General features: G+C 45.0%; 1 protein-coding gene across 6 annotated transcripts in view; it reads right to left on the reverse strand.

Annotated features, from left to right (window-relative positions):
• SLCO4A1 (solute carrier organic anion transporter family member 4A1) overlaps positions 1-18,161 on the reverse strand; it is a 64,885-nt gene extending 46,724 nt beyond the window's left edge. The window contains exons 1-2 of one of the 6 annotated variants that reach the window (XM_075901080.2): positions 17,954-18,161; positions 2,801-2,879 (exon numbers count right to left, since the gene is read on the reverse strand). The gene's annotated coding sequence lies outside the window, so the exon portion shown is untranslated. Of the gene's footprint in view, positions 1-2,800; positions 2,880-10,018; positions 10,263-11,403; positions 12,687-17,953 lie in introns of those variants that run through there. The other 5 variants (XM_075901081.2, XM_075901079.2, XM_006126183.3 and 2 more) reach the window with 5 other exon arrangements.
• Positions 18,162-22,188: the final 4,027 nt, after the last annotated feature.

Raw genomic sequence — 22,188 nt, forward strand, 5'->3', positions numbered from 1 at the left:
TCTTCTTGACTGCTCCTAAAGACCAGCTAAATAAAAGCTTTATGATGTTTCTTACAAGAATAACTATGTTTGCTTTTGACTAATTGGAACACTGTGTTCTTGCAGCACAACACTACCTTATTTCATTAGTCAGAATTGTGCATCCTGAAAAAAACCCTACCTATTGCATAAGTGTCTTATTCTATAGGCTTGTAAGAGAGCGCTGACTTCAGCTGTAGTTTGGCCTCTGACACCAAATGCAAATATCAAATTCCCATATTGCATTCACAGCTGCAGCAATTGCCCAAGCACATGAGGAACTCCAACCCGCAGCACTCGGGAGAAGAGCTGTTAAAGAGTAGCACTGAGTCAGCGAGAGAGGGCGGTGAGCATGACACTTGGATGCTCCCAAATACAACAGGGTGAAGTAGAGGAAAAAGAGGAGCAGCATGCCAAGCGCAGTATGGCCATACTGACACACTGAGCAGCAGGTCTGGAACAATATGGCTTTCTGAGAAGCACTGGGCACTTTATGGTCAGTGGTTGGCCTTGGGATTGTCAATGTTTTCTACTTCCAATCAAGAGCCACTGTACAGGGCTACAGCTGAGACAGTGCCAAGTGTGGTCTCTATGCATCCCTCAGGTTACACACAGGCACCCGGACTTGGCTGCACTCTGTCTTCGTCTCTCTGCATGCCCACTTCCCCCTCTGCTAGCCGCTCTTTCTTAACAGACAGTTGTCTGAGTCTACATTAATAAAATTCATCCATTTTGTAGCCCAAGTCCCCTTTGATATCAAGGGGGAGAGGAGAGCTGGACTGCCAACATACCCATTTGAAAGGAAAGCAATAAAGGACTTCAGTTGCCAATGCTGTCAGAGACAACGTCTTGCATGAGCTCAACTTTCACTGAGCAACAACATCTGGTTAACCAAAAAATAAACAACGGCTATCAGCAGTGTTGTTAAACCTTCCCAAGAAATTAAAATTCACATAAACCAATGACTTTATGCAGGCACAGATCCATGATTATAAAAAAATCCAACCAAACAACAAACTTTATTCCAAGGGCAAGACCACTTACTCAATAGGTGACTTGTGATCGCACTTGGGTGATAGGCCTCCTTCAAAAGTTAATTGCTAAAATGAGGTGCCCCCACATACCCCTCTGGATGGCCCTCTCTGCACGCCATCCCCACCTCCCACAGGCACCCGACTGGCTCAAAAGACACAAATCATGACAGCTTGTAAACCTCCCCTCTTCTCATAGGGCGCTTCCAAGCCACAGAGAGCCATTGAAACTGCTGCCAAATGGCATTTCTTCCAGAGATAGGAGAAGAAACGAGTGTATAATGTTCTCATTGTCAAACTGAAACATCTGCTGGCATTCGGAATCGTTTTTGTTGTCTGTGTGCGGCAGTGAGAAAGAGCAGAGACTATGAACTACAGGCTCTCTCACACGTGGGAAATTACAGTGTTACCCAGCAGCTGTTGGAGGATAGGTTTACTTGGAAATCCGAAATCTGCCTTTAAAGGATTCTTGCATTCCATGAAACAATTGTGTGATTTTCATTTAGGATTTGAGAACGTTGTATTGTTTTCCACAAAGGGCTGGTCTATAGCTTGCCAGCCCGTTTACCCTCTAGGACTGTGGTGTCCAACACACTAGCCACATGTGGCTATCTGGCCACTGGAGTGTGACTAATTGACTCACAAAATTATTTACATTTTCAGAATAATGTGTCTAATTCGCTTCAGAAACAGTTGGACACCACGGCTCTGGGGCGTAAAGCGGGGGTGGGGAACATTTTATTGGATCGGGGCCACTGACCCATAGAAAAAAAAAATCAGTCGGGGGCCGCACCCCAAGCCCTCACTGACATGGCCCCTGACTGAGACACGCCCCACATTCCTCTTGCACACCAAAGCCTAGTAGGGCCCAAGCTAGTAGATTTTGTGCCCCAGTCCTGCAGTAGGGCACAGACTCCCCAGTGCTGGCAGGGGGGGGGGGGGAGAGAGCCCACATCCAGGCAAGCCGGGGCCCGCATCTGGCCCCCAGGCCTGAGGTTCCCTACCCCTGTGTAAAGGAGATGGATACAATGGAAGAAATTCTGTCCTCAGTTATAAACATGGCTGAGTGTAAAAAAAGGCAAAATGTGGTCTATTCTTCTCCCTAACTTAGGCTATGTCTACACTACGGGGGTTTTCCGGGATACCTCTGGTCCAGGGAACACATCTGCTCTTCCGAAATTTATTTCAAATGGGCAGACGTGCTCTTTCGGAAGCCCTATTTTCCTCATTTTATGAGGAATAAGGGCTCTTCCGAAATAGGAGGTTTTTCCGACATTTGGCCCCGTGTAGACGGGCCAAATGTTGGAAAAGCCTCTTCTGAAAAAAGAATCAGAAAAAGGTACGCAGATTGCGCAAAAAGCATACCTTTTTCCAAAAAAAAACCCTCCAGCAGTGTAGACATAGTCAAACTTTGAGTCTGATGCTCACTTTGAGTAGGATTTATGCATACAAAAAGGCCAGTCAAGGTCAATGCAACTTCTCACAGTAAGTAAGTACAGTAAAACTGCAACAGTCCGGCATCCAATAGTCCGGCACTCCTGATAGTCCGGCATCACAATGGCAAGAGCCTAGTGAGTGAGCTTCAGCAAAAAATGAGTCACAAGGCAACAGCGACAGCAGCTGAACTGAGCAAAAAGGGTAAAAAAGGCTTAAAACAACTAAAATATTACAGTATACTGTATACAGTATGTATAATAAAAAAGGTTAAGAACACTTTATATACAGTATATAATGTATACAGTATATAGTACCTCCTGATAGTCCGGCATATTTGATAATCCGGCACCACCGAGGTCCCATAGGTTCTGGATTATCGGAAGTACTGTAATACTAAAGAAAGAAAAAAATCAGGGCTATTATGTGATGGAGTATGAGAAAAGCTTGCACTTTAAAAAAAAACACATTGTGAAACAAAATTTAAGGCTGAGGTATTCAAAGCTAGCTAGTGAACATGGGCACCTAGACCACATTCGTTATCATGCAAAATGTGTAGGCAGCTTTGAAAGCCTCCTCCTAAAATACTTATTTCAATGTTTTTCCTCAGGTTTTCGCAAAAAGTCCAACCAAATCGGTCACACTTTGCTGCCGATTACCCTGATGTCAAAGGAGTGGTTCTGGATGTACACTGGTGTAACTGGAATCAGAATCTGGCTTCAAGGAGCCAGAGTCCCATTTCAGAGTAAATCTACTCCAGCAGTGCAAAGTTGCCTACAGAAGTCTGCTAGAGACTCTATTGTTAGACAGGAATCCCCTGTCAGCATAAAGGGCCATGTCCCGTTCATCTAAGAAGTGTAATGGGGCCCTAGGCTTTGGAAGAGTGCACTCTGCTCTAGCAATTCTGGGCCAGCAGGAGCCCTATAGGGCCCTGCACCTGCTCCAACTTACACCAGGAATCAGGGTTGAGTCCAGGGTCTCCATGTGGCCCCCAAAGTGGAAGACATTTTGAAACACTCGGTAGAAATTAGGAGCCTAGATATCTCTGAGACTAAGATTCTGGTGCTGTCAATCTGGCATCTTCCATGGGTTCTAGATTCACTAAGGCCAGAGGGGAGCTATGACAATTTGTCACCTGAGCATTTGGCTCTAAATTGCAGTAACAGCAACAACCAATGAAAACGAGAAAGGGGTTCAGTGTATTAGAAGAGCACACAAGGGGCCTGGTCCCACTGTTACTCTGAAATAAAAATCAAAACTCCAATTGACTTCAAAGGCTGTCATCCTGAGATGCCTGTTCAGTGGAAATTTTAACTAGCATGGAGGGTGATTTTTCAGCTCCACCTTAAGGTAACAGCACTGGAAGCATGTGATCTTATACCATAAAGGCTACAGGAGCATCAGGCTCTGATGGGAGAGACAGAATTAAAAGAGGAACCTTTCTTTCATTTTTATATCTTACTCTATGTAGCAAAGCACCAAGCTTGCAACAAACTAAATAAAAGCATTTCAGTTCTTCCTATTACAAATAGTGGCTCTTGGCTAAATATTTGCATAGTAGGCTCTCACATAGCATGGCTGTGTTATATTAGTCAGAAATCTGCAAGATAGAAAAAAGCTCTCATTACATAATCATCTTACTCCACAGCTGACTGGCAGGCAGATGGCCTGGTGGTAAAAACCAAATTGGCAAAGTCGACATTCTGTTAATGCTACTTGTGTGTTCTATTCATGGTACGGATACAGAATTGAAGAACAGTGCCCAAATACAGTTTGTATTCCCACAGTAATTGTGCCTGCACATTAGGGACTCTGTTCTGCAGGGGTCTGACAGAGATCTTGTGAGACAGTGAGAGGCTGCTGATGCTTTACTGCTCATAATAAAAGAGAAGTAAACCACGGAGAGCGATCACTGCCGTGTGATGGGTTGACAGGAGTATGATCAACTGAAAACTTCCCAAAGCGGTACACCATCCCTTCCACCCTCATTCATCTAGAGGACATATTGGGTGGATCAGATGTGGGGAAAGTGCACTATGCTCTAGCAATCATTGTGATTTATTTATTATGCTGTGGCAGCACCTAGCAATCCCAGACACAGGCGCATGCAAACACACTTAAAAAAAAAAGCAACAGAGCTTGCTTTGGTGCTTTTGCAATGGAAGATCAAGCAGCACTGGGTAGCTGGATGCAAATTCCTTCGCACCCTTGGGTCTTTTTCTATCAGGATTGACCCCCACCCTGTTTCTGCTGCACGATTCTGCTAAATGCAGCTCTTAAGTAGTAGTGACTACTCCTGGATAGCAGTAGGAGAAACTGAAAATCCTAAAGTATAGCTGCTATGCATGTAAATTGAACCCACGAGATTGCACTAACACTCTTTGCCATGGTCACCATATGGGTCAGATTCTCTTCTGGTGTATGTCACTGTACTCTTGAGACGTCAATGACTCTTCTTTATGTTCCACCAGCTGTCTAGCAGCATGACCAACACTTCCACAGCCTGCTGGGCTCTCAAAAGACATTTAGAGGTCCATTAGAGCTAAATAACAGCACAGAGCACTGAAAGCCAGGACTGGTGGCTGTAAACAAACTTTATAAGACCATAGGAAACTTGGCCACACCCATGGTAAGTGGACATCCAGCTAAGCAAAATCATGCCAAACCACAGATGTTGCTGGATCAGAGAGTGCCAGACTAGAGAGGTTCAACCTGTAGTAAAATAATTATGATTAATAATATCCCAACAAACACACCAAAGTATAGGTAGAAAAAATGGTTAATAGCTGCTGCACTGTTATCACACTGAAGTAGCATTTCCCCACACCTATTATCTCTCTTATACAGAGATTGGAAGTTCTGTGAAGTGGAATTTTTTTTGGGGGTGTTTGTACAGAACCTATCCCAATGACTTACTGATTCCTGATTGGGACCCTTAAGCAAAACGACTACGACCATACACATCATAATTAGAGCGGGTCAAAAATACCCAATGACAAGGTTTCAGTGAAAACACAGCCCTATTTTGAAAAATGGAGTGGATTTTTAATGAAAATTATCGACATTGTTCTTGTTAAAACCGTCAAGCTTTTTTAGATTCACATTTTTTTTAAATAAAAATATGTGACTGGAATGCATTTTGTTTTGTTTTCAATAAATTACAAAAACTGGTCAACATGTCAAGAATGTTTTCAAAGAAAATGGAGGAGGGGATTTCGATTTGTGAACATTTTTTAAAACATTGGAAAACAGATGAACACAAAAGCACCATCAAAATTTTGATTTTCCTTTGTGAGAATATGTTTTTCTTGCATGACCAACCCTAATAACAACAACAGATGTCGTCCCTTTCCATTGGGAAGATTACAAAGGCTGAGACATGGAGCTCCGGGGGATTCAGCTCAGGGAGTTTGCAGCCAATTATATACCTGAAGAAAAGGGTATTGGGTGAAGTGGATGGATTCTGATGTTCCAGGACAGAGGAAGGCAGAGCAGAGTGTCATGGTTTGTCAGCATGAAAGGCTGGCCTCAATTTTCTCCTGGCAGTGTGTTTTCTGTGGCAATTCACAACTATGGGGGGGTCAGGGAGGAATTAAAGCCACAAACAGTGTGCTGTGGCGGTCAAAAAGGCAAACAGAATGTTAGGAATTATTAAGAAAGGGATAGAAAATAAGACACAGAATATCTTACTGCCCCTGTATAAAACTATCGTATGCCCACATCTTGAATACTGCGTATATATGTGGTCTCCTCACCTCAAAAAAGATATTTTGGCCTTGGAAAGGGTTCAGAAAAGGGCAACTAAAATGATTTGGGGTTTGGAACAGGTCCCATATGAAGAGAGGCTAAAGCGACTGGGACTTTTCAGTTTAGAAAAGAGGAGACTGAGGGGGGATATGATAGAGGTCTATAAAATCATGAGTGGTGTGGAGAGGGTGAATACAGAAAAGTTATTCATTAGTTCCCATACTGTAAGGTCTAGAGGACACCAAATGAAATTAATGGGTAGCAGGTTTAAAACTAATAAAAGAAAGTTCTTCTTCACACAGCGCATAGTCAACCTGTGGAACTCCTTGCCAGAGGAGGCTGTGAAGTCTAGAACTATAACAGAGTTTAAAGAGAAGCTAGATAAATTCAGGGAGGTTAGGTCCATAAAAGGCTATTAGCCAGGGGGTAGGAATTGTGTCCCTGGCCTCAAGTTTGTCAGAGGCTGGAGACAGATGGCACGAGACAAATCCCTTGATCATTGTCTTCGGTCGACCCACTCCGGGGTACTTGGCACTGGCCACTGTCGGCAGACAGGCTACTGGGCTAGATGGACCTTTGGTCTGACCCAGTACGGCCATTCTTATGTTCTTTTATTAGTTTTCAATTAGGTATCTACTCAGATCTCTGTGGGATCAGCCAGGGATGCCAAAACTGGTCTGCTATTCTACACCTTCCTTCCTTCAGCAGCTCTAAAATCCCATCAAGTCACATCTCTGCATACCTCTTCAAAAATCTACAAGGTCCCAAGAAGGGATGGTGCAGTAAACTTTTCGTACAAAGACAGACATAGGATTGGCATCGTCTGTCAGTGGAGGAATATCCATCTCATGATCAGTACAAAAACGGCTCTGTGCTCCGGCTGACAAACCACAACCAGGAAAAGAAAAAAAGAGAACAACAATAATAATGGTTTTTATTATTTATAGAACTACACTTCTTGTTTACTTAACATTTGGAACATTTCAATGTTACTTTGTAAAATGTACCTTATGTTAATTCAACAGTCAATACTAGTTTTTCTCTTTCGTTCAGTTCCTTATTAAAAATGACATTTCTGATTAGTGAAAACAATGTCAGGATGATTCCGAAAGCAATTTTTGAGAAAGTTGTTGTTTGCTGATAAAAATATTGCTTAAAATTCACAGAAAATGTCCTGGAAATAAAAACAATTCAAGATGTATGACAAACTCTTTTTGCCAGAAATTTTTTTTGGGAAACAATCGTTTTTCAAGTTAAAACAAGTTGTGCAAAAAGTCAATTTAAGAGTAATTTATTTATTATTAGCAGATTTAACTGGCATCACTCAAGCTCTTAACTCAGTTAAGGGTTTGGTTTTGTTTTTAATAAAAGCAAATGTACATGTTTTACTTAAATTATTGTATTTTTAAAAAATACTGTAGAATGTTATTTTTATGAAGGTATTTTTATTTCAGATTTTTTTAAAAGGGGATTGTTAAAATTTTCCCATTTAATTTTTTAGTAATTTTGAAATGGGAATTCCATCAAGTGTATTTTTTTCTTTGTCCCTTCGACCCAGGGTTGTGAATTCAATCCTTGTGGAGACTATTTAGGGATTTGGGGCAAAAATTTGTCAGGGATGGTACTTGGTCCTGCTGTGAAGGCAGGGGACTGGACTTGAGGACCTTCCAGTTCTAGGAGATTGGCAATCTCTATTATTATTATACCATTCGATCGATATCAAGTTCAAAGCATGACGACATCTCAGCGTGACATGCATTGGGCTTATTGGCCTGCGACTGCATCAGCCCATATATGATGTAGTGAAATGTTCAATGCTGCTCATAATGGTGTGACCTCTAGTCACATAGTACATGGCAATCAGCAATAATGCTAAAGGAAATAGAGAATCGAGTGTGTGACATTTGAATGTGGTTTGGATATTGTAGACTGTGAGTTTCCAAGCCAGGCAGTGATCTTTCAATGATTCATGTTCTACATTTTTTGCTTATGCCACAAGACTAAATGTAAAGCCTGATGCTGCTTTCATTTACACCAGTGTTAATCTGGAGCTAAACAGAGGCCTAGTCTACATTTAAAGATTAGCTGGACCTAGCTATCTTGCTCAGGCCTATGACAAATTTCATTCTCTTGTACAACACAGTTAGATTGACCTCATCTCCCACTGTAGCTGCACCTGTTCATAATGGAATTTTTCTATTGACCTAGCTACCACCTCTCAGAGAAGTAGATTAACTACATCCAGAGCTGTCCCATCCATAGGACAGTGCAGGGTGGCCACCCAGACCCCAGACTCCCAGCCAGGTTGCTATGCTTCCTGACACCACAGAGAGCACGGGGCTAGCCCAATCCCTGCTGCCAGCCCCTGGGTTCTGTCACTCGAGGGAGGAGGTGTGGGAGAAGGGATGCAATGCGGTGGGAGAGGCAGGGAAGGGCTGCAATGGAGGTGGGACAGGAAGAACAGGGGTGGGAAGAAGCGGGGTGGGAGCAGAACAGGGGCTTGGTACAGGTGGAGCGGGAAGGGGGGGGGGATGCTGTCCCAGCCCCTACATCTCTCTAGGGATGGTGTTAACTGCATCTATGAAAAAAACCCTTCCATCAGCGTGGGATACATCTACACTGCAGCGGCTCAGCCACCGTGCCGTGGCTGTGCCACTGAGGTGCAGACCGGTGATTTTTGAACTATGGGTTGGGTTGCGGAATGCCAGGCAGTGGGTGACCTTGCTATGGGGTGACCAGGTGACAAGCGGGGCTGCTAAGGCCAGCTCCCTGCCTGTCCTGGCACCGTGGACCACGCTGCGCCCTACAGGTCCAGCTCCTAGGTGGGGGAAGGATGATGGATCTCCACTTACTGCTCCCACCCTGATCACCAGCTCTGCACTCCCATTGGCTGGGAACTGGCCAATGGGGACTGGAGGCAGCAGTGCCTGTAGGCAAAAGCAGCATGCAGAGCTGCTTGGGTGCCTCCATGCAGGAGCCAGATCTGCTGCTGGCTGTTTCTGAGGTACAGGGCAATCTGTGGTGGCAGGAGAGGCAGGAAGCCTGCCTCAGCCCCCCTGAATGGCAGAGCTACCCTGACCAGTTCTGGTGGCCTACCCAGCCTGAGCCCCTGTACACAGCCCCTTCCTGCAAGGCTGGTCCCTCCACTGGGGGGGGGGGGGAGGGAGCAGAAGTCTCACCCCGCCATACTCACCAGTGGCAGTGGAGCAGCCTGGCCCCAGAGCACTCAGCTCCCCTGGCTCCCAGCCACATAGCTTGGGGGAGGGGTCCTGAAGAGGGGAGAACAAAGCAGGGGTGGGAAGAGGGGAGAACAAAGCAGGGGTGGGACAGAACAGGGAACCTGCACCCCCTAAGGATGGCCCTGCTGGGTGAAGCCGAAGGAAGGGAGGGAGGGGCTGGCCACCAGCACCACTGAATACACTGCCCCCAACTACCTAGAGCACCCCGAAATCTGGGGCACTGTGGTGCCCCAAATGGTATAGTGCTCTACAGCAGCTGCATCTTTTGCATATGGGTAGGGCTGGCCCTGCTGACTGGGAGCTGCCAGAAATAAGCCCAGGCCCCCAATCCCCTGCCCCCCAAACCTGGAGTCCCCTCCTGCCCTCAAAGCCTTCCTCCCTGGCCCCACGCTGGAGACCAAAGAGGCCCTATGGTGGGCGCCCGCCACCCACCGTTTTTCAACTGGGTCACGAGAAAAGAAAGTGTGAAACCCACCGGTGCCGACACCCCTGGATTTCCTGGGCGTGTGAGTAAAATCAGGACCCCCCCCCCCCGCCCCCGACGGGCACCTTTTTAATGCGGCTCCTGACTCCGGAGGGACTGCGGCGCACGCCACAGCGGCGTGTCGCCCTTCGGGGAAGCTTTGACTCACAGGGCGGCGGCAGGGGGCTGCAGGGCGCGCAGAGAAGCGGCTCATTTCCTGTCTGGGGCTGGTGGCAACAGCAGGTGCATGGCCGGGAGTAACCCCGCTCAGACCCGGCTCGCGGAGCGCCGGGGCGCAGCCGCCTCCCTCCCCAGCCCCTTCTCCCGCCGGGAAAATTGCTCCATAGGCCCGGCGGCCCCCCTCCCCCCCACACACACCCACCCACACACCCAGCCCGGCTGCTCCTGCCCTTCCCGCGCACGTGGGCTGCAGGGGAAGCCATGCGGCGCGCGGCGGGAGCAAGTGATGTTCCGCCCCGGGGGCTGCAGCGAGTCTCCGCGGCAGCTTCTCCCGGTTTGGGAGGGGAGGCGAATTACAAACCAGGAGGTCACCGCGCTTCACAGTCATCACCGTCCCGACCCCCCCCCCCATATGCAACCCCCCCTCCCCCAGCCAGTGGCCCAACACATGCTCCGCCGCCCCTTCCCCCTGATCCCCTCTCCCCGCAAATCCCCACCGCCAGCCATCAGGGATTACAATAAACTACAGCAACGGGTGGGTTCCCCCTTTCCTTCCCCTCCCTGCTGTCTCTTTCCTAACAGGTTCCCCCTCCCCCTCCTCTTCCCCCCTCCCCCCCCCCCCAGATCTCAGCCTGCTTCATTGTGCTCCCTCCAGAGACGTGGGAAATGGAGCTAGTTAGTGACCCACACAAAGATCAGGCCAGACAAGCCAGGATTTGTGCCCAAATTACGTGACCCGGTCGAGCTGCTATAAAAACAGCAGGGAGGGAGGGGACGTGGCAGCAGGTGCTCATTCATTTTTTTTTTTACTACGACTGTGTCAGTCACGCAGTTCCTTAGCCACGGCCACATGCTATCAAATGCTCCATCGTTCACAGTGGCTGCCTAGGCAGTGCTGCAGGCTGTCTGTCTGTCTGCCTCCAAGCAGCTAAACACACCAGGCTATGCCCACGTTACCCTGGGTAGAGCCACTGCTGCGCACCGCCTGACAATGAAAACACATAGGCTAGAGCCCCCATTCATTCGTCAGCCATTGGAAGGAGAATACCTATAAACTCACCCATGCCATTGCCTCTCCCCAGCCTGTATTTCCCACCAGCCCTCCGCTGCCACCCCAAGCTGCCCACCCCGCCCCAGGGAACTGGGCACAACATACCCCTCACCAGGGAAGAGCTCTGAGTTTTGCAATGCTCCTCAGCACAAAAGGGACCCGCATGAAAGCAGGTGACTGTAACCAGGATCCCCATCACCATTATTAGATAGTCACTGTATAGATAATGTATCACCTTACCAGCTCTTACTCTGCCTCTCTGCATCATCCTATGCACGCGGTACTGGACACCCCATTCCCCCACCCTGCCCTCCACAGGTACCTCCTCCTGGCCTCTGGCAGCTGCTCTCTCCCTCCGCGCATCAGTTTCTATTTATCCCTCTCTCCTTCCCCATTCAACAGTCCCGGCTACTAGAAATGATTGATGACGAGCCAAACCAATCCTGGCGGGTTTGAGGTGGTGGCCTTATCCCAGATGGACCAATAGCAGCCACTCCCAAGGCAGGGAGGCTTAAAAGCGAAAGTTACAAAGCGCCGGGAGGCTGAAAACAAGCGTGACAAGTAGCCAGGGATCGAGGGGTGTCTCGCGGGGGCAGGGTGACTGGGAGTGAGGCGGGCAGAGCTGGGGAGGGGGTCGTCTTTGGGGAGAGGAGACTGGGAAAGCGAAGAAGAAAGGGAGGAGGTATAGAAATAAGGAAAAGGGGAGAGAAAGTTGGTGAAGGGAGAGGATGGGGTTAAGGGAAGGGGGGATGCACTAGTTCAAAGGTGCAGGTCAGTTTTATTCCTGACCTGAGACACTGAAAGAGACTCTGTGTTTGTGTGAGATGGGGGGGAGGTGTCCTTTTGGGCATCCTCCTTTGAGTATGAGTCCCTCCTTTTGTGTCTGTGTCCCAGTCCCTCCATCTCTTCTTGTGGGCATCTTCATGTGTGTATGTGTCCATCTGTCCATCCTTTTGGGCATCGTCCTTTGTGTGTGGCATCAATGCCACTTACAGAAAGAAAAACATCTCTACTCTACAGCCTTAGCTAATCACTCATGCAATAGAGAGTCCTACACCAAGGTCCAGGGGTCACAGATTTGATTCTGCCTGCAGACCAGGGTCTGTTGGGTGTGTGCATGTCCCCTATGAATGCACATCTACCTTTATGTGTGTCCCTGCTGTTATTATTGGGGGTGTCCCCTCCCAAATTTTGTACCAGGGGCTATTCACCCTAGCCCCAGACAGAGCTCTTAACTGCAACACCTCCTGAGTGTGATATGTGATGAATTTGGAAGCTAGGAGCTGCACAGCCTCTGAGGCAAGGACTTTGTTTATAAACAGAGGCAAGGTGATTAAGATAACCAAAGGGTTGTCATTAAAATAAACTAAGGACCATTAGATGATCTGGAAAGCATTGTCAGGCACTCCAGTTAAAAGACCAGAAACAAAAAATAACTAGTAAGAATGGAGAGAAGTAAATTGTGGTGTCCCCCAGGGATCTATACTGAGACCAGTTCTTTTCAACATATTCATAAATTGACTGGAAAAAAAGGGTCAACAGTGAGTTGAAATTTTCAGATGATACAAAATTTGTTCAAGATAGTTAAGTCCCAAGCAGACTGAGTTATAAAGAGTTACAAAGGGATTTCACAAAACTAGCTGACTGGGCAACACAATGACAGATGAAATTAAGTGTTGATAAATGCGAAGTAATGCACATGGCAAAATATAATCCCAAATATATTATAATGACGAGATCCAAATTAGCTGAATCCATCAATGAAGAGGACTGAGAATCATTGTGGATAGTTGTCTGAAAATACCCACTCTATGTCTAGTGACAATTAAAAAATAAAACCTAACAGAACTGGGACTCATTAGAAAAGGGATAGATAATAAGACAGAAAATATCATATTACCTCTACCTCTATGGTATTACCTCTACCTCTATAGAATAATGTGTGCAGAATTCGCCATCCCGTCTCAAAAAAATATATACTGGAAAAGACACAGAGAAGGGCAACAGAAATGATTAGGAGTATGAATGCTTTTCATATGAGGAAAAATTAAAAAGACTGGAACTTTTCAATGTGGAAAAGAGATGATTAAGAGGGAGATATGAAAGAGGCCTATAAAATCATGAATGGTGTGGAAAAATTAAATGAAGAAGTGCAATTTAGTCCTTCAAATAACAGAACTAGGCGTCAGTCAATGAAATTCATAGTCAGCAGATATAAAACAAAAGAAAGTGTTTCTTCATAGTCAACCTGTGGGACTCTTTGCCAGAGGATGCTGTGAAGACCAAAACTAACAGGGTCCAAAAAGAATTAGATAAGTTCATGAAGAGTTGGTCCCTCAATGGCTATTAGCCAGTATGGGCAGGGATCCAACACCATGTTCTGCATGTCACTCACCTCTGTTTTCCAGAAACTGGGAGTGGGTGAAGGCATGAATCACTCAATGATTGTCTTTTCTGTTCATTCCCTCTAAAGCACTGCCATTGGTCATGGTCAGAATATAGGATACTGGGTTAGATGGACCTTTGGTCTGACCCAATATGCCCAGTCTGATGTTCTTACACAGAACCCAAAAGTATTTTACCCTGCTGTGATCTGCTCAAACCCACTCTCCACCTACAGCTGAGAGAGAACCCAGAGATAGTAACAAAGAATATAGATTAAAACTCGAAACCTAACAGTGTCCCATAAGTGACTTGCCGCAAGATGTCAGAAGCATGAACATGCTATTATTAGAGCTGAGTCATACAGGAATTAGTTACAGGGCGCCTGTTATCTAACTGCTAAGTTATCTTCCAGAAAATTAGAGTTTTCAAGTACCTAAGTAGCTCCTGGAAGTATGGTTAAAGTTAAACCCCACCACCAAAATCTGAAATGACATCCTTCCCTATATCCCTTTGTCTGTCTGTGTGTGTCCCTGCGTGTCTACATCTTTGGTTGTGCCCCCATTTGAGTATGTCTGTGCGGCTGCATCATTCAGCTTCCCTATCTGGGTGTACATGTCTGGTTGTGTGTGTACATGTGTCTGTATCTTAGGATGTATTTGTGTGTGCACATGCAGGTTTGAGTTGGTGAACGTCTGTTTTGTATGAAGAGGGTGAGGTAAAATGCATAATTTCCTGTCCTGGTCAAGGAAAAATGTGCCATGGGGCATCTGCATTTATGAAGAGGTTTTTCTTTTCATGTTATTCCAGACCAGGCTCTCAAGGCCAGGACAATGAGTCAAGGCTATTGCCTGGCAAAAGCCAAGGTGGGGGCAGGCTGCAGCTATTGTTCTCTAGTGTGTCTGGGTGACATACTCCAGCGCAGGAAGGGTAGCGCCAGCTGGCATGTAACCGTTATGCACAGTTGGAGAGTTCAGAGCTACACCACACAGCATACGAAATGTACGGTGTTGGCCTTGCTGAAAAGCAATAAAGCTATAACCAGCAATGACAGATTTTTAGTCTTTATCGCCTTGTATTACAACAGGACTCAACATACACTTTGAAAATATTTGCTTTCTTTACATTTGTTTTCTTTTTCCATGCAGCCTGATTATTGCGACATTTATCCTTCTGGATATAGCGGTGGTGGAAATACATAGACCAATAGCTCCTGCAGAGCTAAGATTCCAGCTAAAATACCACCTTAGAGTTAAAATGTCTAAGGAAGAACTCTGTGTCTCTCAAAAGCTTCTCTGTCTCACCAACAGCAGTTGGTCCAATAAAAGATTTTGCCTCACTCATCTGGTCTCTGCATAAGCATAGGAAGAAACAAGAATATTAGCCAAAAGGAATACATCAAAGGCCCTGTAAGCAGAATGGGCCCAGTTTTCAAAATGTACTCAACTCCCAGTTGTTTGTGCAAATAATTTGCATATGCAATTTTTTTTTTCCTGCATTGTCACTTGCATTCTCAAGTGATGGACTTTATACACACAGGGCTGTGGTCTAAATGCGAGTCCCTTGAACCAGGAGTGATGTCTGTGCACTCCACCCTATTCAAGCTATTCATGCTGTTGGCAGAAGTAATCTATGCAGAGGGGTTGCATGTATGGGAGACTGCTACCACCCAAATCAAGAGCACATATCTTCATTGGCAGTCTGCATGGGCCTCCATTTAAAGGGCCATTTCACGATGTCTAAGAATTTGGGCCTGGGCTTGCATTTTAAAAGCTAAATTGTTCCACAATTGCATATGTGCCTGTTTAAAATAGAAGTATAAAAAGTCAGCCCCAGCTGTCCATCCACCTGCAGGAATGGCAGGGACAGCAGCCATGCTGCAGCAGTGCATTTCCCTTTGCAGTTTGACTGCAGTGATATTAAACAATGGCTTGTTGATGTCCAGCCTGCATGGAAAACTGCTGCATTTCTGCTCTGGTCCATGCACTGTGCCTAAGAGTGATGAGCCTCTGTCAAGTTTTCCCCACACTTAAGAAACTAAATCAGAAGCTCCTGATTAAGCTTCTTAGGTGGGAGTTAGATTTGAGAGACCTGCCCTCTGTGATATGCTGTTGGCAGCAGCAAAGGGAAGGATTCATTCAGAGAACCTTCAAGGCTTTGGGCTTCACTTTTTGGCAAATGTTGGCTTCTGTTGTTATTTATAAATAGGTCCTGGAGGTCACTTTGGAGATTGAGGCCCTCATGTGTCAGGTGCTGTACATACCCAAGTTGAGAGACAGTTCCCAAGCCAAGAAGCTGCAACAGGCTACGTCGAGACTGCAGGCTTCTTTCGGAAGAAGCTTTTCTGGAAGAGATCTTCCGAAAAAACTTCTTCCGAAAGAGAGCATCTACACAGCAAAAACACATTGAAAAAGCGATCTGCTTTTTTGAAAGATAGCGTCCACACTGAATGGACGCTCGCTCACATTTAAGCTGTGATAACTGGGGGCGGAGTGGTCACCACGGCACCTGTGCTTTTTCCTCTTTCCTCTTCTTTCAAAAGAATTCCCTCTTCCCCATCCACACATGCCTTTTTTGGAAAGAGCTCTTTTGGGAAAAGGCTTCTTCCTCGTAAAAAGTGGTTTACCAATATCGGAAAAAACCCCTCCGTTGTTTCGATTTTTTTCTGAAAGAACGCAATTGCAATGTGGATGTAAGTGAAGTTTTTTTGGAAAAACAGCTGTTTTTCTGAAAAAACTCTGCAGTGTAGACATACCCTCAGTGTGTGAAGCTGCTGCTTGGGGAGGTAAGCTCCCCGGACGGTGGCCCCACAGACCACACCCCCACTCTGCTCAGGCCCTACTCCCTCCCTACTGTCTCTATCTTCTCTGTCCTTTCTCTCTCTGTTCACTCTTCCTGCAGTGTTGGATTTATGCACAAATTAAGTACACTGCAATTTAGGGCCTCAGATTATAAAAAAATATGTATACATACAAAATTTAAAAAACATACTAGTTTTTAATTGCCTTCTTGCCTATATACTGGCATACATGCAAATATAATCTTTATTATTTCTATTTTTATTGTCCTTTCTGTTAGAACAATACACATTTTTGGTAATGTCACAGGGCCTCTTAACCTTGACATAATTTAGGGCCTCAGCATGTCTTAATCCGGCCCTGCTTCCCAGCCAAATCTTTGAACTCGAATGTAGCACATAACATTTGAAAAAATAATACTTTTCTAAAATTTCTTTCTAAAGAAAATGCAGCAGGTTTTCACTGCATACTAGAATGTGAAAACTGGACATGCAGAAGGTACTTCATTAAAAGCACTACATTTTGGAAATAAGTAACATGTTTGTAGCAGGTTTTTTTATATACTCTTAAGCTGGTCAGAGATTTATTTTCAAAAACTTTGTAGTAGGGGCAAATCAGTTGTCCTGCTGAATAAAACATTAAATAATATGGAATACACAATGTAGCTCTTCTCTTTTTTACATTTTTTTAAATCAGTATTTCTAAATAGATTTAATGTTTTAAATGTACTATGAAGCCTTCATAAAGTAATCATTCCCTATTACAACATATTTAACCCACTGAAACAGAGACATTATTTTGAATTAATCAGTCAGAGCGATTTACTGTGTTCATAACAAAATTAATTGCTTTTAGAAAAAGGAGACTAATTAATTTTGTGTGATCTCCACAACAATAGATGTGTTTATGAAATTTCACCACATGTTTATGTTAAAAATGTTTCCAAGATTTTAGACATTCCAAAGGACTTTACTTCTGGCTCTTTGATGAAATAGTTTTAAAAGAGCCCTCCTTAAAATCAGTACTTACGTCAGATATAAAGAAAGGGAAACTCAATTGTCCAGCTATCTGGAAGAAAAGGAATGTTGTCCCAACTGAAGGCCTATTTTCTACAGAGGAGGAAAGAACAGAAAGTGCAGGAAGAATTTGGAAGCAAGTATTTATACTGTAGTAATTAAAATATAAATTGTATTTTAGATAAGAGTGGTCTTTGGGATAATTTAGTTAAAAAATATGTCTGAAGAGCCAAACATTTAAGGCTAAAGTTGAATACTCAGATTGTGCATCTAAAAAAAACTATGCAAGGTTTTTTTTAGAGATGTGATTCTATAATCTTCAGCAACAAACTAATGAAATGTTTAAAGCACATTTTAAATCAAGGTTCTGCAGACATACTACACTAAGGCAGACTTGTGTTTGTCAGTAAATTCAGAAACCGACAGCATATACATAAGCTTCAGAGAGGTACCGAGTTAGTCTGCAACAGGAAAACTTAAAAAACAACAAATAGTCTGGTAGCACCTTAAAAACTAACAAAACGTGTAGATGGTCTCATGAGCTTTGGTGTGTACAACCCACTTCTTCAGATACGTATTTAGGTTGGTACATACCTGTAAAATGGCTCCATTACCACTTCCTGGCTCTTTCACAGGTTCAATGTTATGCTAATAGTTCTGGGAAGCTGAAAAGCTTTTCACTTTTAAGATAATAGATCCACTGGAGGAGTGGGGAGAGTCTCAGTAAACTGCACCAGCTTGCTGTGGGAGCCTGGTGGGTCAGAATAGGGATAGGAAGAGGGAAGATTGAAACCCAGGGGAGGAAATGCCCCCCTTGCCTCATACCCACCATCCATGCAGCCGCCCCTGCTTATATTCTAATAAAAAAGCACAAAGGAAAGGAAGCAGAAACAGAGAGGGCTAAAATGACCAGCCCAAGGTCACACAGCAGAATAGAACCAAGGTCTCTTTTTATACTGATTAATCTAGTTCCAGATCAAATTGCTTTTGTCTAACTGGCCCTGAGTCTCACCATGACAGATAATCGTGGCACCATTGTCCTTTCAAGGCTGTCAAACCTGCAAGGGTCAGGGGCGCCGTATCAGACTTTGGGGCAGGGTGGAGGTGATCTGTGAATGCCCCGATGGGGGGGGGGAGGGGGAGTGAAAGCATGAGGGGCACAAACTGACAGCAGAGGCTTCAGCAGGGTTACTGTTCATGCTCAGTAGAAAGAAAGTTCCAACTAGAATGAAGGAACCAACCCAATCAGCCCTTCTCCTCCACACATCATCTCCATCCAGGGACTACAAGGCACTTGAAAACTCTACTTTTTTTTGGCAGCCAACTTAACAGTTAGCTGACGGGAGCACTATCTAAACAAAAGAAAATTAAATAAATATTAGCCCCCCTCAGCTCTGACACTAACATATTCTGATCTCCTGTGGCAAGTCACTTAAGGGACACTGATTAGCCTTAAAATTATAATGTATATTCTTACTTTGTTAGTAACTCTTGGATAAAGAGGGGCCCTGTCAGGATTCCTGGGCTCTGTCTCAACTCTGCAGGTGAATGGGGTCAAGTGGGTTATAGCAAGGGGGCAGATACATTTCAGCTTTATATAAGAACATCAGAATGACCAAAGGTCCTTCTAGCCAGTATCCTGTCTTCAACAGTAGCCAATACCAGGAGCTTCAGAAGGAATCAGAAGAGGCAATCATCATGATCCATCCCCTGTCATCCATACCCAGCTTCAGGCAAATGGAAGCTAGGGACACTATCACTACCCATTCTGGCTAGTAACAGTTGATGGACTTATCCTCCTTGAACTTATTTTATTCTTATCGGAACCCAGTTGCAGTTTAGGCCTTTCCACCATCTCCTAGAAAAGAGTTCCCCAGGTTGACTGAAGAAATAATTTGTTTTATATCTGCTGCCTACATATTTAATTGGGTCAGCTTCTTGTGTTATGTTAGTGAAGGAATAAATAACATTTCCTTATTCTATTTTTCCATACTGTTCCTGATTTTCTAGACATCTAACGTATCCCCCTCACCCTTTTGTCATTTCTTTTCCAAGATGACAAGTCCCAGTCTTGTTAAACTTGTCTCATATGGAAGCTGTTCCTTATCCCTGATCATTTCTGTTACCCTTTCTGTAACTTTTCCAAATCCAATATATATTTTTGTAGATGGAGTGACCAGATCAGCATATGGTATTCAAGATGTGGGCGTACAATCATGTTATTAGAGGCAATATAATATTTTGTCTAATCATATATTCCTTTCCTAATGATTCCCAATATTGTGTTACCTTTTTCATTTTTAGACTTCCACTGCTCATTGAACAGATGTTTTCAGGGAACGGTTCACAATGATTCCACCATCTCTTCTTGAGAGGTAACACCTATTTTTTGTATCTATAATTAGGATTATATTTTTCCATGTGCATTACTTTGTACTTATCAACACAGAATTCCATCTGCCTTCGTGTTGCCCAATCAGCCAGTTTTGTGAGATTCCTTTGTAGCTCTTTGCAGTCAGCTTTGGATTAGTCCCTGTTCACCTCTTTTTCAAGAACATTTGTAAGTTTAACACAGTGCTCCAAATGCAAATCCCTGCAGGGTGACACTCATTCCTACTCTTTTTTTTTCCAGATCTTTTAAGTGGAGTATCGGACACTGTTGGGGAGGAACGCAAACACTCCAGAACACAGGGCCGCAGAGACATGCTGCACACAGAGGCAGAGTAGGTAGGAAGTTGCTCTAGCCCCACTGCACTGCCTTTGCCTTGAACCCTTTTAAATCAATCAGGGGCTGCAGACGGTGCCAGGGGAGGCACATGAGTGGTGGCAGGCAGGGCCGAGGGACAGAACTGGCCCTGAACTTTGCTGGAGGAGGGCCTCTCTGCGAGGAATATCCCTGGAGCCCAGGCACCGCAGGCCCATCTAACTCACCGCCCCTGCTTACAGCAAAGTGACAAGTACAGAAAAAAGAGACCAGCAGGTCAGCAAGAGACCTTCCCTCCTTCCCTTTCAATTGTGCAAAAAGAGGGAAGCAGGGGCAAAACAGGGAGGTGGGGCTGAGAACTAGACCATTATTTCTCGGAAATCAGACACCTTACGGCTCAGCCGGTTGAAAGAAGAAAACAATTCGGAGGCCAGTGCTGCATATCTCTGGACGCCCACCCCGGCTAGTTGTGTCAGACAACTCCTCGGCCTTCCACCAAGCAAAGTCTAAAGTTCAAGCTGCTTGGACGTGTGAATGTGCTTACAGCAGTGTCAAGCAGAGGCTGAAATGGAACAGCCGGCCAGCCAGAGGCAGGCTCTCCTTCCCTTTCAGCTATGGAAGGGCAACCGGCCCACTGCAAAACACGTCCTGCCAAAGGGAGCCATGGCATGCATGGTATGCTGCATATGGGATGCTCGAGTCCAGGGGCGTCATTTCAGATTTTGGGGGAGGAGCCGACCCGTGCATGCCATGATGGGGGAGAAAAGAGAGTGAGAGGATGGGGAGGCAGACTGACAACAGAGGCTTCAACAGAGTTACTGAGCATGCTCAGTACAAATCAAGCGCCAAATGGCGAAGGAGGAACCAACCCCATCCGCCTCCCACCACACATCTCTATTCAGGGTCTACTAAGACACTGGAAAACTCTATTTTTTTGGCAGACAACTTAGCAGTTAGCTGAGAAGAGCACTGTATCTAATTCATATATTAAAGAAAGAAAAATAAATAAATATTAGACCCACTCATTTCTGACAGTAACATATTCTAACATCTTGTGGCAAGTCACTTAAGGGACACTGGCTAGCCTTAGAATAGTAATGTATATTCTTACTTTGTTACTAACTCTTGGGCTGTGTCTAGACTGCAGGGTTTTTTCGAAAAAACTTCACCTGCATCTAGACTACAGCCGCGTTCTTTTGAAATTAAATTGAAAGAATGCGGCTTTTCTTTCGATGGCGGTACTCCTCATTTCACGAGTAAGAACGCCTTTTTTCGAAAGCTCTCTTTTGAAAAAAGGCGTTCTTGAATGCAAATGGGGCTTTTTCAAAAGAGAGCATCTAGACTGCCTGGGTGCTCTCTTTCGAAAAAGCGGCTCACTTTTTCAAAAGACGAGGTTGCAGTCTAGACGCTCTCTTTCGAAAGAGGCTTGTAGTCTAGACGTACCCTTGGAGAGAGAGAGGCCCCGTCAGGACTCCTGGGCTCTGTCTCAACTCTGGAAGGTGAGTGGGGTCTAGTGGGCTACAGAAAGGAGGCATATACATTTCAGCTCTATATGAGCACATCAGAATGGCCATACTGGATCAGACCAAAGGTCCTTTTAGTCCAGTATTCTGTCTTCCAACAGTAGCCAATGCCAGGTGCTTCAGAAGGTATGAACAGAAGAGGCAATCATCATGATCCATCCCCTGTCATCCATGCCCAGCTTCTGGCAGACAGAAGCTAGGGACACCATCCCTGCCTCCTTGAACTTATTTAGTTCTTTTTGGAACCTTGTTACAGTTTGGGCTTTTCCACCATCTCCTGGGAAAGAGTTCCACAAGTTGATTGTGAAAAAAATAATGTATTTTGTTTGTTTAAATCTGCTGTCCATACATTTAATTGGGTCAGATTCTTGTGTTATGTTAGTGAAGGAATAAAAAGCATTTCCTTATTCTGTTTTTCCAAACTGTTCATGATTTTCTAGACATCTGACATATCCCCCCCACCCTTTTGTCATTTCTTCTCCACGCTGACAAGTCCCAGTCTTGTTAATCTCGCCTCATATGGAAGGGATTAGTACCCCGAATCATTTCTGTTACCCTTTCTGTAACTTTTCCAAATCCAATACATATTTTTGTAGATGGAG

This window comes from Pelodiscus sinensis, chromosome 17, assembly GCF_052426305.1.
Source record: "Pelodiscus sinensis isolate ZL-2025 chromosome 17, ASM5242630v1, whole genome shotgun sequence".
In the NCBI taxonomy this organism is placed as follows: domain Eukaryota; kingdom Metazoa; phylum Chordata; order Testudines; family Trionychidae; genus Pelodiscus; species Pelodiscus sinensis.